At 37.7% G+C, this 9,050-nt stretch overlaps 1 long non-coding RNA gene across 1 annotated transcript; it reads left to right on the forward strand.

Moving 5' to 3' along the window:
- The first annotated feature begins 6,154 nt into the window (after positions 1-6,154).
- LOC110874968 lies at positions 6,155-8,204 on the forward strand. Its single transcript, XR_002556391.2, has 3 exons — positions 6,155-6,449; positions 7,484-7,582; positions 8,144-8,204. It is a non-coding gene; the product is annotated as an uncharacterized LOC110874968 (long non-coding RNA).
- The last annotated feature ends 846 nt before the right edge of the window (positions 8,205-9,050 follow it).

Below are 9,050 nucleotides of genomic sequence, written 5' to 3' on the forward strand. Positions count from 1 at the left end.
TCCCTCTTATCTCCTTCACCCCCCCCATTTTGAATCTAACCCTAACATAAATCATCTACAGGTCTTGAAGCTCTCTTCTCCTTCATCAAGCTTTCAAACACCCACACCATGTATCCACACCCCCTATCGGTTACTCTGTGACCCCCAAAACAAGCCGGCTGCCGGCGACAGCCCCCCCCCTTCAGCGAGATGCCTTGACACCCCCCTAACCTCACCCCCATCCCTATATCTTCCTCACCTCATGACGGCGGAACCGGCAAGGCCAGTGATGGTGCGGTGCATGGCGGCTGAAGAGGGAAGTCACAGGAGAGAGAGAATCGAAGAGAGGAAGAGAAGAGGGCGGAGCCGGCGACGGCAGCGCCGCTGTGGCGGCGGCGGCATCACTGCTCGGTCCGATTTATCTTTTTTGAATGATGGTGGTGATAGTGTTTTAGGCAAGGATGATCCATGATGATGATGAAGATCGGAGACGGTGGCGATGGCCGACGGCGGCGGAAGCCGCCGGAGCTCCAATGAGGCTTCCGATATTCTATTTATTCTTTTTTTTATTTTCTTCCTCCTTTCTCCAAAAAATGATGTCTAATTTTGACTTGGGTCATGTTGCGGCTGATGTGTGGAGCTCCACTCAGACTCAAGCGACCACGATTCAACTTGGTTCGGTCATGGTTCAAGCTTGGTTCGAATCTATTTTTAGGTGGTTCGGGTTCGCATGGTTACGGGTTTGGGTTTCGGTCAACGGTGGTCAAAAGTCAGACTAGGTCAGTTTCGGCTTTGTTCGGGTCGGTAAAAAAAAGTCAACAGCAGATCTGTTCAGTTTTGGGTTTCGAGGAATGATTCGACTCGGTCAAACTGAGTCAACTTGGTCAACACGGTCAAACCGAGTCAACTCAGTTGACTAGGTCAACTCAGTCAAGCGGCTCGACATTTTGATGCGAAGACTTAGTAAAAAATAACGGCGCGTTTATTTCGTTATCTTTATAGTTTTTTATTATTTCCGTGAAAACGAGCTTGAACCGATTCGATTTATAGTTTACGTTTCGACATATTTAGCGAAATTTTATTTAGTATAATGGGAAAAATTGATATACGGCGATTGACTATTGTTGAATTTTGAAAAATAACGACAACTTGTGTTGTCGGGGGCGTACAAAAACAGAGGAAACTCTGCCCGTTTTTCAAGAAAATCCGTAAAATAAAACGCGTTTTATTATAAAACGAAACTAACAAATTCGAATAATTTTTGTAAAATCAAATACAAAGTATATTTAAAAAAAAAAAAAAAAATTTCAACGACACTTTATAATCTACAAAAACGTTAATAACGCGAAGTATTTTATAAAATAAATATGGTTTATATATTTATTTCAAACACCAAACGACTCGTGTGTAACACCCCGTGTTTCGGAAGTCAAAGTCAACACTGAAGTCAAAGGAAGAAAAGATTGCTAATTGCGATCTGTCACTCCTTGCTCAACTACCGTTTTGACTTCTTTTACTTGTAGATAGTCTATTTACTTTGTAACGTTAGTTGTATTATGTGGGGTACTTGTTATAATCGATGTTTATCGCATGTTTTATCGCTTTATAGCTTATCGCATCGCAATCGCATTCGCAACTCGAATTATATGTCCTGGATATTGTTTTACGTGTGAGTGTTACCTATGTGTTACTTGTGCATGTTTATTTATGTATATGTTGTGGTGATTAATCGAAACGCAATCGCAACGCTATTACAATCGAATCGCAGACACTAAACGCAAGATATTTAGGATGATTGTATGTTAGATATAGTAATTGGGATTAATGGATAACTCTATCGCCTCGCAACGCTCAACACGCGAATCGAAACAGCAAAACTCTCGCGCCAAACACTCGAATCGAGTGGCCAACCGATCGGGTTGCCACCTGATCGAGCTGCCACCCGATCGGGCTGCCACCCGATCGACCAGCCACTTTCCCTACTTTCCATTTGGGGAAACCCTATAAATACCCTTCATATGTCACATCACTTGATGTGACAGCTCCCACTCGACCCAGCACGCTCCAGCCCACTTTTCTTCCGATTTCTCGCGATTCTTGTAAGTTTTCAACCTAAATCTTGTACTTTCTCAATCTACACGCACTCCTACACCTTTCTATCTTTTGAATATCAACTTTTAACCGTAAAATCACTAGATTTGAGGTGTTCTAGGATGATGTCATCATGAACTTCTTATGAACTTCATGTTTTGGCTTCAATCCACCAAAAACAACTTAGATCTCAATGATTTCCACATAAATAAACAAAGATCTTGCATAGATCTGAACATATTCATGGTGAAAAGGATTGAAAGATGGTTTCTAACTTTCTTTCAACTCTTTTACACTCAATGCACTAAAAAACCGATAGAATCGGGCCTTGTACTGATCTTCTACTCTTTCTTGTTGATACGTTGGTTCAAGATCTGAATTCTATCCAAGAGACTACCGATTTCGGGTTAAACATGAAACACCGTCTCGAATAGTTAGCTGGTCGGACTAGGGTGGTTCCTGTCCGATCGGGTTACTAAGTCTGGACGAGGTTTCTGTTGTTTGGCACGTTATCATACCATCTCGAGAAAACCGCAAAACTATCAAAACAACCAAGTGTAGAGACGATCAGGTCAACTGGGACGGATTGTCGTCCTATCGGACAGCCATCCGATCGGATTGCCACCCGATCGACTGGCCATCTGATCGGATTGCCATCCGATCGGATTACCGTCCAATCCATTGACACTTTGCATCGTTTTACGTGCCACTTATCATTTATGCTATCGTTCTGATCAGGCTAAACTCACTCTAGCGCTCCCTTCAATCCATCATTGCTGTGAGTATACTCGAACCCTTTTTGCTTTACGCACTTTTGGGTGTTACATACGTTACTTATTCTAAATCACATCGAACACACTACGCAATACTTTAACGCTAACCGCTACTGCATGTATACGTGACTCAATGATTGCTTGTTTGTTATGTTTACACATGGATTGTTGTCTACCTGCCTTAGCAACGATAGTACTATAGTTTGGACTCAGCACCTGTTCACTCAGGGGTTGTTAAGGACAATTAATCACATGATTCACAGTGGTGAATATGTATTACGAACTGCCTTGCGCAGTCAACCCGCAGTCATTGGTATTGATAGGATCATGTCGATAACTTACATGCTGAATTTCAGATGTTGTACGTGCTGGTTATGCGTAAACAATTTCGAACTCTATTATGTCTATTAAACTTGTATGCTCACCTTTACACTATGTGTATTGACTTTTACTTTAACGTATGTGGCAGGTGCTTAAAATGTTAAAATGCTTGGCTTGCTGTGAAATCGAGGCTAGGAAAGAGTCTAGAAACAAAGACAATTTATTTTTATTTGAAATCTGAGTTATCGGAACAGAACTATTTGTCTTGATTTTGTCTGTAATAACTATGCTACTTTTTATGTCATAGTATAGGACGTGATGCTTTAAATAATTGGTAATCGTAGTTATTATGGAAACTTTTGGACAATCTGTTTCGCTCAGTGACGCGCCCCGATGTTTCCGCCATCGGTTGGGGTGTGACATCGTGTTCTTTTACAAAATAAATATGGTTTATATATTTATTTCAAACGCCTAACGGCATACGAATTTATTTTGACGAACCTCTACGACGCGAGACGTAATACGAGTTCGTTACATGTTATTTTCATATAATGTTTATTACATACACAAACGACTTCTCAAGACGACTAACGAGATTCTACCGATATATTTATATATTTTTATATAAATATTTACATATTCTAAATCTCACGAAAACTAAGTGCTTTTCAAGACTTAGTAAATTATTACCGACAATGAACGGGCTAAACAAGTATAACTTAATTGTTTTCATTAAGTTAACAACTTACCGTCGAATCGTTCGGTTAACGATTCGGTAGAACTCAGTGACACGTAGTTTAGTTACCACTTTTATTTAGAAACTTATAAGATATTCCGTGTTAGGGATATTATAGAATGCATGCTAGCGAGTCATGTTTTGGAAACGACATCACGAAGTCGTATTTAGCTAGCTTTGCACATGAAAATCCAGGTGAGTTCATAACCCCACCTTTTTACGGTTTTACATTATTATAAATGTTTTCGGGGTGGAAAGACATGCACATTTTGTAAAAAGCATACAAGGCTTTCAACGAACTTACGTTATACATTTCTAAACCATGCTTTTAAACAAGTTTTGAAAATACAAATGGTTTGTGAATTACGTTAAGCACAAATGGTTTACAAAAGATTTATGTCCATTATACCAGTTTTTCAAACAAGCGTGTTTTTCGAAATGTGCACACACACGTAGTTTAGTTTTCTAAACTACAGGAAAATACAAGTACAAAGGGTACATTAAACTAAGGAATGACACAATAGATCATGTCACAAATAGCATAACATAAGCACCATTAATCAACTATATACCTAGACCGCGAAACAAAATGTTAGATCTAATGGGTTTTAGGCAGCCACACTCTGGGCCACGTTCTACCTAGAGTGCTTTTATGTCTTTAGTCGTAAATCGACGGAAAAATGCTTATGGTTTGGATGCTTCCTATGTCGTCACATTTGTTAATGGCCTTGCAAACCATTAGCGATCTCCGACTTCCTTGAATTTACAACTTACAAACTTACGTGTTACAGTCTACAAACTTACACTTGCATACCATGTTTTATACAAATACATCGCATAGGATTATGCATGCATGTTGTCAATGTCAGGGTGGACATTGACGGTTACGCAAAATTTTACAAACACAAGAGTTTACAAATACAAGGTTTTACGAACATAATGCGTTACGAATACGAAGTTTCACGAATACAAAGTTTCCATATAACATGCCAAAGAAAATGATTTTAAATTCGTTTTCTCAACAATATTTCAAAAACCGGTTATTCAAAAAGATTTACTTCAAATCTTTTACAAACAAACTATGAACTCGCTCAACTTTATATTTGATTTTTCATCTGTTCTTTCTCAGGTTACTTTCTCAAATTCTGGCACGGTTGGAATAGGAGAACCATTGGAGATTCGAGTACTTAGTGGGCGTTCGTTTTCTAGAAGTCTTAGCTTATTTGCTTCCGCTGTGCAATGAAGATACCGGTCCTCTCACGCCAAGCTCTGATATTTCGCGGTGTGACAATCTGTGACAACCCGCAAATTCAGCCTAACATCTTACTCAGTATTTATTAAATTGGTCGTCATGTGCATGACAATGTCTATCCGTGTCAAATTTTGCATCTGATAATTTTTTTTATAAATTACCGGGTCACATGATTTAACTTGTCACGCACGAACGTCGGTGATAAATCATATAGGGTATCATGACTGGATATGTATTATTTCATACATAAGTTTACAATATGCGCTTAATAATATGATTATACGTACTTTGGTAGTAAAATGTTATGATATATATATATATAGAAATTTGATAAACTAATAAGTTTATTAGTTTTATAGAATGAAAATTTATCTAGATATAATATCTAGGCCACCAAAACCAATTCCCCATCCTTATGTATATATACCATCTTTTAGTTAAGTCACCCAACTATAAAACATTGTGAGACATTAGAGAATTGTTTGTTAAAAAGAAAACAATTCTCACTTCCTTTTATATAGCATACGATGCCTTATCAAAATCTCACCCAACTTTGTACAAGGAAATCACATGTGGTGATTTAAATTCCTACTTTTATTAATTAATGGATTTAGGCCATACCTTTTGTATTCTTGGGAATCCATGTGAAAGGTCTTGTGATTTCCACATCCTTTTACTTTCCCCTGGTGATTGTTGAAAAAGAAATAAGTAGAGAAATTTCTAAAAATATTAAATTACAAATCCATGTTCCCAAGAAATACTAGTTATCATAGAGTAGGATTCAAAATATCCTATGAAGTACAACACACATATCCCATTCGGTTCTGATCCAACTGAATTCCCAAATCCTTTTCAAATCAAAAACCATTTTACAACTAGCTGGTTAGCTTGCTTGGAGACCATGCTTTCATTTTTATTTTTAATTGTATGATTTTGGGAATCATGTAGCCTTATATATACTTTTCAAGACTTGAGGTTAGAGATATTCATTCACCATCCAGCCTCTCTCTCTCTCTCTCTAAACACCAAACCAAACCCACCCTTTCCCAATTACTCTTGTCATTTTTTAAAAGCCACACGAGGCTCTCTCTCTCTCTCTCTCTCTCTCTCTCTCTCTCTCTCTCTCTCTCTAAACACCAAACCAAACCCACCCTTTCCCAATTACTCTTGTCATTTTTTAAAAGCCACACGAATAAAGACATAAGATCAAGTTTTAGTGGTGTGTTAATGTAGCAAGCTTGGTTAATCTCAAGGGTTCAAGATCTATTGGTTTTTCTTCATCCACCTTTTCTTTTTGGTAAGAAGTATTAACCTTTTAAAAAAAATTATCTACTCTTTTCATTTTACAAGTTTGATTATGAAGAAAGGTTCACCCTGGTGGTTGAAGTTAGCTTAACTTTTTGAACTTATAAAGGTTACTAGATAACGAACATTGTTTTCTAAGGAAAATGAATAACTAGATACAAAGAAAAAGGGCGTCATGCCTCCACTGATTGTTACACAAGACATGTTGATATGGCCATGATATAATACAAGAGATTGTGTATTTCTAAAATATTCGGTTAATCTACAACGTATTGGGTCTAGTTTTCAATTTATACTAGAAGACCTAATATAAATTTGTGATATTTTAAATTATTTTTATGAAAGTATATATATTTGGCATGACCTTATATCTTTATGAACAATAATGAAATATTTATTGTTGGGTTTGCTATTTCATAAACATGTATATTAGTAATTTAGAAATTCCAACGAGACTTATATTTTACCAAGTTTTGGTAGCTAAATATTATAGGTTGAAAGACTCAATGATTTATATATATATATGATGTTATTAAATTTGTATGAACACAGTTTATGGGTATATATACACTAGTTCAAGGGATAATTTCCATTTATTATAAATATGTTATTTTATAGAAATTAATATGTAAAAATATAGGTATATTATTTTTACTTAAACACGAGACGCATTTCATGGTATATTTCACTAAAGTAAATATATAATTATACATATTTATTTACCATGCGAGACGGGTTACGACTCAGGTTAAAATGATTATTTATTTTATAAACCTGAACACGGTTTTCTTCATAGTAGAATACTAGAGTGACATATGATGTGTATATCATCTATATTTATGTAACTTATATAAAAATACTTTCTATAAATCAAGGGCATGTCACCACTGGTTTGTCGAGTCTAGAATGTTAAAAAAAAAAATAATAATACATTTTCAAGTCCAGCTAGTTGGGGTGAATTTGACACATGATCAACTTGCACATTTGAAACATTATATAGACCTTAAGATGTCCTTTATGCTTTAGGGCACGAGTAGGTCGGTTCACGTAGACGCGGACTTTGCTATTTCCTATTTGCTATTTGCTTGTCATTTGTTGTATTTGGAGCTTACGCTTGTTGACCAGGTGAGTTCATGCTCCCCCTTTTCTTTAATTGTTTTTGGTTTTATAACTCTCGGGGGTGAAATACATGTTACAAATGCTTAAACGGTATGAAACGCCTATGAAATACTAGATCATGTGAGCATAGACTAAATACTAAAAATGCCATAAAGCCTTGGTGAAAACTTGTACCAAGCCATTAAAAACATTCATTAATTAGGGACGAGGGTTAGATCTAACGGGTACGGCCGAACCCCACTCATGGTCAAAACTAATACCTACTAGTGCTTCGGAGTCCCAGTCGAGGTTAATCGACACAGTTGAGGGTAATCGACACAGTCAAGGAGTCAGAACGAGTACTCCGACAAGGAATCAGAACGAGTATTCCGACAAGGAGTCATAATAAGTACTCCCCATGTCCTCACGTGCCTTAAAATTTTTGTAAAACATTCATTTTCATACACGTTTTTCATACCTGTTTACAAAAGAGTCTCTCAAAGATTTACAACAATTACAGTACACAAACTAAACGCATGAACTCGCTCAACTTTTTGTTGATGTTTTCCAAAATTACATGTATTTCAGGTAACAGGATGGATCTTGGACGCATGTGTCGTAACTAGAAGTTTAGATGTCATCCACTTTTGTTGGTTTGTAACCTAGTCGAAGGTTGTGTTTTAAAAACTTGAATAAACAATGTTTGTAATGCATAAATTTTATATAACAACCCTCGGTAAAACTGACATCCTCATAATATTTCTGACACTCTAATATATATTGTAAATATATCAACTTGTCTTTATATGTACCCCGTATGTGAAAACCGAGCCCTCGAACTAGATTATATTATATAAAATAAATAAAAACAATAAAAGTTAAGTTGAGGCGGGCCGCATGGGCCTCACCTCAAACATAACGCGGGCCGCGCGAGTAGTAACCAGGATTTGCCAAAACCCTAAGCCCAAGCGGGCCGCGTACATGGTGGGTTAAGTCAATGCGGGCCGCGAGTGTCCGGATTTGTGGCGTGACCCGGAGCGGCCACGTGTCCAAGTCGTGTCGAACCTATAAGATGACCCGGATCAGCTAAGCCTAGGCCCTAGGCCATGCGGGCCGCGTAGAGCCAGGCCCAAACTCCACGCGGGCCGCGTGGGGACGCGATTTCAGCAATATAAATAGGAGGCATCGGGCCTTCAGTCTGCTCGCTCAAATCTTTTCTTTCTTTCTTAATTTCTGAAGTAGTATACACTATAGCCGGGCATTATACCCCCTAAAATAGCGAGGTTCTGCTACGATGTAAGTATTATAACCCCTGGAGACGTATTAGATACGCTGCCCGATTGATCTAGGGTTCCGTAACGGCTGTCGTGGTTCTGCCCGACGTAGTCGTTGGAATGCCGTCTCGGGGAGGGTATTACTAATGTTAAAATGGGTTATTATACTAACACACGTGCATTTGTGTAATTTATAGATTATCTCCAGGAAACCCTTACGA

The sequence above is a fragment of the Helianthus annuus genome, chromosome 9 (assembly GCF_002127325.2).
Source record: "Helianthus annuus cultivar XRQ/B chromosome 9, HanXRQr2.0-SUNRISE, whole genome shotgun sequence".
Classification (NCBI taxonomy): domain Eukaryota; kingdom Viridiplantae; phylum Streptophyta; class Magnoliopsida; order Asterales; family Asteraceae; genus Helianthus; species Helianthus annuus.